Below are 8,804 nucleotides of genomic sequence, written 5' to 3'. Positions count from 1 at the left end.
CATAAAGTTGGCTTTATACTAATAAATTAAAAGAAAATGACACTAGTTTAGCATCAACTTTTTGCAGAATAGTAATCAATTAATTACACTTTATTGTCACTAGACATAGACTAATGATAACAAAAACAGTATTGTTAAAAATCGATACCATTATTTTGTCGCGACTCACTTCTAAGTTGTGATGCCTTCCGTAGTTCACCGAAAATTGATAGTCGCAGTTTCTGACTTCAACCGCTTGGCGCCAATTCAAAATTCTTCAATATCAATCAATCAATCAAATATCTTTATTCATTTGAATACATCAAATGTACAAGAATAGTGTCAAAATGCCATCATACATATGGCCAATCTTATTACTAAAAATATTTGCTAATTTGGTCTTTTTAATGACATGAATTCCTCCAACGAGTATAAACTAAGGCTTATAATATACTTTTTTAATTTGGCTTTAAAAATATTAATATCATTTTCCTTTAGAATATTTTCATGCAAACGCCTTAAAAATACTTTTCCAATGTAATTTGGTTTCTTTTTATATAACTCAAGTCGATGGTGCTCTGTTATTATAGTATTTTTCCATCTGGTGTTGTGAGGGTGTATGTCATTAATTACACTTGAATCAGTTTTTACAATTAAGATTGTTTCATATATGTACATTCCATATACAGTCAAAAGTTCTAATTTTGTAAAATATTCCTTCACAGAATCATTATTTTTCAGACTTAACATAATACGAATCCCTTTTTTCTGTAGCTTAAGTAGTTTATCCAAGTTTTTTTTGATGTTGAACCATATAGACTTATTCCAAAGTATATGTGAGACTGAACATGTGCATGATAGACTGATTTTAACATTTGGTTATTACATAGATATCTCATTTGTCTAAGTGCATAAATTCCTGAGTTAACTTTACTTATTACATGTTTTACATGGTCGTCCCAACTAAGGAACTTATCAATTTTCAGCCCTAGAAAATTTGTTGTATTTACTTCTTCAACTAAATCCGTATTATATAGTACCCTTGGTTTGTCAGTATTTCCATTCTGTTTTGTAGCAAAGGCAACAAATTTAGTCTTTTCAATATTTAAAGTCAGATTATTTGTTTTTAGGAATTGGTTAACTAATGCCAATTTTTGTGCTATATTCCGCTCTAGTTCTTGAAGAGTTTTTGCAGAAAATTTTAAATTTGAGTCATCAGCAAATAAGGTTAAGTATTGGTTTTTATTATTGTTTATTATTTGTGGCATATCATTTATGTAACATAAGAACAGGATTGGACCCAATATACTCCCTTGCGGTACTCCAAATTTTATTAACTGCAAATCTGAATGAATTTTATTTTTTTTGTTATTTTTGAATGTATGATAATTCTACAAATTGTTTTCTGTTTGATAAATAAGATTCAAAGAGCTTGAATGACGTTTTTGTAACACCCATTTTTTGTAATTTATCAAGAAGTACATCATGCTTAACACTATCAAACGCTTTAGACAGGTCCATAAAAATTCCTACTGTCTTCTCCCCCTTATCGGTTGATTCAATTACTGACTCTAAGAATGAGGTGGCCGCTGTAATTACTGATTTGTTTGCACGAAATCCGTGCTGGGCAATATTCAACATTTGATTCATTTCTAAGTATTCTACTAATCTATTATAGATGGCTTTTTAAAAAATCTTGGATATATTAGATAACAGAGATATGGGACGGTAGTTTGAAATGTTTTGCTTGCTTCCTTTTTTAAAGACTGGTATTATTTTTGAAACTTTTAATAAGTTTGGAAAATTTCCAGTAACAAATGCAGAATTAATAAGATGACTTAAAACTCTAGATAGATTTTTTTTAGCCGCTTTTACTACTGAAATCGGTATCTCGTCATGACCACAAGAGCTCTTATTTTTTAGAGAATCTATAATATGTTCTATTTCAGACTCACTTACTGGTTTTAGGTAAAATGCTGGTTGAAAGATATTATGTCTTTGGTAACTAATTTGATCAAGTGGGTAACTCATGCTATCCAGAGATTGTTTACTCCCCACACAATTTACTACATTAACATAGTAGTTATTGAATTTTTTACTTATAATAAAAGGATCAGTGTAGAAGTTATTATCAATTGTTAGAGTGATATTTTCAGACTGATGATGGTTCTTATTTCCAATCTCAGAATTTATTACTTCCCAAGACGCTTTTGAAATATTTTTGGCAATTTTTATTTTATGATCATAATAGTTTTTCTTGGTTTTGTTTAGTTTCATCTTAAAAATCCTATTTCTTTTCCTCAGGTACTTAAACAAATTATTATTTTTACTGTGTCTTGCCATTTTATATATTTCAGTCAACTCTTGTTTTTCATCTTTAAGTTCAACTGTCACCCATTCGTTTTTCTTTTTTGTTCCCTTAATTGTTTTAAAATGAAATGATAAGTCAAAATAATATTTGAATATATCATAAAAAATTTTGTACTTAAGGTTCGAATTTGCAAAATATATTTGGATCCAGTTTTCCTTCTCCAGAAAAGAATTAAACGTTTCAACACTCTCTTTGGATATGACACGCTTAAATTCTGATATTGAAATGTTTTCAGTTGTAGATTTTTTCAAATTTAACAAGTCAATTAATTGGCCATCGTGATCAGATAGCAGTGTTATAATCCCTTCAACTTTTATTTTACTTGTAGGGATATTAGTAAAAACATTATCTATAGCAGATTCAGAGTCCACAGTTACTCGGGTTGGGAAGTTCACTAAGTATTTCAATCCATGACTTTTTAAAATATTATTCAATTCAATTTTATCTGGTTTGTTAAGTAAAACATTAATGTTAAAGTCACCTACAATCAGAATATTTCTAAATTTTGCTAAAATATAATCAATTAGAATATCCAGTCTGCTCAAAAATTCATATACGTCAGACGATGGGGACCTATACATTCCAACAAGTACAAATATATCAGGTACAAATATCAAGTAGCTTAAACATATTATAAAATACAACTGACTGTAGACTTAGATTTTACATACATTTCATCTTAAATATCCTTCATTTTAATTTAAATCTGATTTTGTATTCATGCATATTAGAAAATACTAACATAATACGAGAGAGGTATATTTGTGTAACAAAACACATATAATTATCAATATTTCAAATAAAAGTAATTATAAAAAAAAAACAATTATGATCAATTTCACTACATATTTCCCAATTAATAGAACTATAGACATATAAATGATTGCTAATTTTCATTTATATCATCTTAAGGTTGTATACTAAATTACCATTTTAAATATGTCTGGTCACTGAATGAATTTGTTTTATCTTTCTTCATTTTTTTGTGTTTGAGAAACTGTACACCTGGAAATCAAATAACTATAAATGTCTCTGTAATTAACTTTCTATGAACTTGAAATTTAATTTTCATCTTTATGATCTATAATATATATAAAGTAAAGATATACAGTATGTATTGTGTATATACGTTCATACTACTGGACAAAAGAAGTGAGTAATTATGTCCAGGAACATACTTAACACTGAGGTGAGGAAGCCGTTATATGTGGTTCTTTATTTACGACCCTCACACAAAATGCTTGTAACACTGCTCTTAAGATATCTTAAGAATATAATGGTATACTTCAAAATATAATTAGTAACCAGTATTCCTTTGCCAAAAACAACCTATAGATTTTAAAGCCAACAATGAAATATTTTTCTATGAAGGATAGGTCTAACACCCTGCACTTAGTCCTGAAAGTGCAGCCTAACCTACTTTGGTTTACTCTTTAAATCTGTGGTTTCTGCAAAAACCTATGAGGTGTATGGATTCCTGTTCTCTAATCTTTCTTAGGCTCAGAAAGCAAGCCTCTGAGTACATTAACCTGTTACACAAATAGCAGGGAATTCAGATTATAAATATTTTGTTGATTGTTCTACTTCTCTATTGAGTCTGCATTCATCAACCTGCCTTAAACCCCTTTTTATAAGATGTTTTCGAAAAGGGTCATGTTCTCTTAACATTTCAAGCACCAATCATAACTCAACCAATCTGGTATTGGTAGTTACTTAGGTCTAGGGTGATAGTCCAGCCTTTAGAATAAGGGCAGATAAAAATTGTTATTTGTATTGAGACCTTGAGGCCTTACTCCACCCCACAAATTTACTAGAATTCTGGTCTATGAAAAGGAAACCTCACAGTATGACCTAAAAAAATGCTATCAGAGCCTTTCTTGGCTAGTACATCTGTTATATCATTTCCAGGAATGCCATCATGACCCGGCAACCAACCAATGACCACTGTGTTCTCTCAGCCAGTGCAATTAGAGCATTCTTGCATTTCCATACTTCCCTTGACTCAAAAGTATCGACATCCGTTCAGCACCATTAAATCTGATTAGCAGATAGTATTAATATTCAGTACATTTAACTTTTTCTGGATAACCATTCTGGGGGACATTTTAATTGCTATGACTTCTGCTTCAAATATCTTGGCTTGCTTTCTTGAGGGCTCCTTCAGCTTGGCTCCTGGTCCACATACAACAAAAACCAGCCCTTGAACCAGGGCATGAACCATTAGATTAACATTTCAAAACATCTTTCTTGGGGTAGACCTCCTTTACATGCTGTTTATCTCTACTTTTTCACTAAATGATAATGAACGTTCATCAAAGGAGTATTTATTTACTATACTGTAAGACATATTTATTTTTTTTATCAGTAAATTATTTATTATTTGCAAATGCCATTCAGAGAAAGTAGACTTATTCAATTTTCTTCTTACTTATTGTACTTAGTTCAGTTGCTTCTTCACCTTCTGTCCCAGAATAAACTTGTGTACATACCAGCCTCCAGTGCTACAGTCAGACAATGATACTTGCACATTTCAGCCTCTGCAGCTTCTTTGCTGTTATTATGTCTTTAAAGTTAAATCATCTTAGATTTAATCCCTATGTATATCCAAAAAGTATTGTACAAGTTCTTAAAGCTTTTATTGCTCTAGATCTAATGTTCTGTAAATAACTCCATAATAAACTTACTATCTATAATAACTCCTAAATAATAATTGGCTTCATTATTATAGCACTTTTAGAATAGGTTGATCTGGCTCAAAGATTCTCTTTCTGGTAAATGATACAATATTTGTTGGCTTAACGTTTAGAGAAGCTTCTCCTAGTTGCTGACAATGAAATACAATTCCTGCATCTATCTCTATGCACAATAACTATTGATCATAACCAACTATAGGATTTAAATTTGGTGTGAAACTCAACCTAATTTACTCTACCACTAAATTGGTATTGAAAATGATAAACGTCTATTCATTAGGAGTCCCGATTTCTGTTTGTCAAGGAAGTAGCCCTGGTTACATTGGTCTTACAGGTGACCATATTGGCAATACAGGACAACATGAGAAAACACACAGGATAAAAAGATTAATAACTAACCAGAGTACATTGTGAAGTGTATCATATGTCATTTTTAGTAACTTATAAACATGTGATAAACCTACTTTTGGGTTAGTTAGACCAAGTGTAACATGTTGACCTCACAGACGTCATAGTGCACATACTGTGGTGTTAACTACTTAAGATCACTCAGTATGTGGCTAAAATGAAGGTGTTAACTACACGTATTATAGCTAGCCAATTATTATACAGTAGCTACTTTAACAGATTGATTATGCAGATGCCATACTGCACGTGCTGTGTTATAGGTTAATTAATATCACTCATCACAATATAGAACCACAGTAAAGGTGTTAAACACTGATTGAATAACACCATGTATTCCCACATAACTGAAACTCTCTTGTTACATATGAAACTATTAATTTTCCCTCTCAAATAAGAGCTTTCTACTTGTCTGGACTTTTTCAAATCTCTGATTTGACACACAGATACACTGTGGGTCTATGCAGAGTCATTCATACTGAGCCTGACATAAATGGTTATTTTGCAGTCGACATATTAAACTTAAGTTCACACGGTTTTACAGATTAAAATCAAAGTCAACTTATGAATTGGCCGTAATGAATAGTTAAACATACAAAATATAATAATGCAATACAAAATACGTCATGTTCTATTACGGCCAATATAATTTCTTTGTAGTATGATAGATGCTGTGGAAAGTGTGGATCTCCTAACCAATACTGATAGTTTGGGGGTATGAACCTTGGGAGATCACAAATATATTATGCTAAGTAAAATAATGAATGGTGCTGAATGTACAATGAACATACACTGTTAATGAGGATTTTTATTTGCATAGCAAATTGTAGATAATATGCTATTCAAATATCAAAATAATACACCTTTATTTTGATAACATTATTTTAAAATTTACAGTAAAAAGCTGGTAAGAATTAAAAAGTAATAAAAATTTTTATTTTAAATTAAAATTACTGTATTAATATTTAATTACTCAGTATCAAGAGATGTACATTAGAGCACATACATACTTGAAGAAAGTGCTATTACTATTGTGTTTTGTGCAGTTATGAACTTGAAGAAGCCATTGGCCAAGTTTTCTAGATATATGGCACACATTGTTCCTGCTGTAACTGAAGTTGCTAAAGAGTCTATATCTGAAGGTATAGAGGAAACTGTGGAAAAGAATGACGGTCAACGTGACATTTGTGTAGGGTTAGATGGCACCTGGCAAAAGCGAGGACATGTTTCCCTAAATGGTGTAGTATCGGCAACTAGTGTAGATACTGGCCATGTTGTTGACATTGCTGTTATGAGTAAGCACTGTTCTTGTCCTAAAAAGAATCAGAACATACATGAACCTTCCAAGGCAAACTATATTGGAACAAGTGGAGGTATGGAGGTTCATGGTGCCAGAACAATTTTTTGTAGGTCCGAACAACTACATAATGTCAAGTATGTGAAGTATTTAGGGGACGGTGACTCTAAAGGTTTTGACACAGAAGCAAGGATAAAGTTTATGGGGATGAAGTGACAATAACTAAATTAGAATGTATCGGTCACGTACAGAAAAGAATGTACAAAAGACTTTCAACACTAAAAACAAAACTTGCACATACTACTCTGTCAGACGGTAAAGGTATTTCTGGACGAGATCGCCTCACGGAAGAGGCCATGAAAACTCTTCAGAAATATTATGGCCTTGCCATTAGAAGGCATACAAGTGTCACCCTAAATGAAATGAAGCAGGCAGTCTGGGCAAGCTATTTTCATGTTTACTCTTCTAATAAAAATTCTAACCACGGGCTGTGTCCTAAAGACCCAGATTCATGGTGCAAGTTTCAAAAGGCTGTAGCTGATGGGGAAGAGTATGACCATGATAAGCATTGCCATTGCTTTAAAAAACATTGACATAGTGCGCATCCAAAAATCGGAGAAAGAACTGTTAGAACTTCAAAAGAAAGCCCGTCAGTCAAGAACCAAGGCAAAAAGACAGTTTGAAGAGTGGTATAGGGAGGAAGAAGGCCCTGGAAAACCATCTTATGATGCTGGATTATATTAAAAAACCACAAGTAACATGTAAGTAAGAATAAAAGTATTTTTTATCTTTAAATGCGTTTTTCCGAAAAGTAGTTTTTGTTACTGATATGTGTACATATTTCATACACCTTTTTTTCAAAAACTGTTAAAGATTCAAGGTGAAACTTTTACCACGTATATAACACACATAGATGTACAAATTGACAACTTTTTGTGAAACTCTGTTGAATATTATACAGAACAAAAAAGAAATTTCACATATATTTAAACAAATTATTTATATATAATTTGGTAAACTATTAAAAAAAAGGTTTTAATATTTTCTTACTAAAAGTTATCAATCACAAGACAAAGATGTACAGAAACCACAGTAAAAAGTTCATAGCTCTATTGTGAACAGTTTTTTGAGAAAAAGGGACATGAAATATGCAAATTTAACATGGGTAAGATAGGCATGTCCGACTCCCCTTAAGAGAAACTACTGTGGAGGTTTTAAAACATTGATTTTGTTTTTTTTGTTCAGTGGAAATATATGTTTTATATAATCTTTTAGCCTAATGATTGAATTTCACAAAAGTATCTGCCTGTACATTGGCTTTTGATACTGTAGATACAAGACTCTTAATTAAACACATTCTGAGCAGAACAAAAATTAAAATAAATGTTTCTGTTTCAGGAAAAGTGTGAATTTTGGTAACACAGGAAGGAAAAGAAGGAGGGAAGAAAGTATATTAGCCTTTGCTTGTACATTCTTCACATTATGTTTTCTTCGTTAGTCAAGGGTCTCTTCCTTTTTTTTAAGCAGAAGGGCCTGTCTGCCAGCCGTTATCTTCTCAGCTGCTGTACAGTTTCCTTCTTAAAATATCCATCCCGGCATGTTGTATAACAAGATTCATTTTCATAAAAGCTTATATGATGAATTGAAAGTGCAATATTGTGTTTCTAGTCTTACACTAGCGTAGACCTTTGTCCTGTCTTGGTTAGTTCTTGCTACATTCAGGATTACTTCTCTCATATACAGTGTTACTAATGCACTTTTACCTACTAGCTAACCAACTAGTAAGAAGGTTTATAGGATTCACGCACTAATCACCAAATGTACTTTAAGTAAAATAACGTTAATAAAAGAGAGCTCTTCTGAAGTATAATTCAGCAAAGATCCAATGAGACTCTTTGTGTGCCAGTTTTATAATGTAGATCACATATAAATTATTCTGTTATTAAAATATTATAATAAAAACTTAACAACAATTAGTTTTTGTGTACTTTTCCACTAAAATTATGTTCCTAAAACATTTGGAGAGTTTGTGATGTAACCATTCGAATCATTCAACTTT

Source organism: Homalodisca vitripennis, unplaced genomic scaffold (genome assembly GCF_021130785.1).
Source record: "Homalodisca vitripennis isolate AUS2020 unplaced genomic scaffold, UT_GWSS_2.1 ScUCBcl_2559;HRSCAF=7448, whole genome shotgun sequence".
Classification (NCBI taxonomy): Eukaryota; Metazoa; Arthropoda; class Insecta; order Hemiptera; family Cicadellidae; genus Homalodisca; species Homalodisca vitripennis.
The sequence above is the reverse complement of the archived record's forward strand: the minus strand, read 5'-3'. Positions refer to the sequence as shown.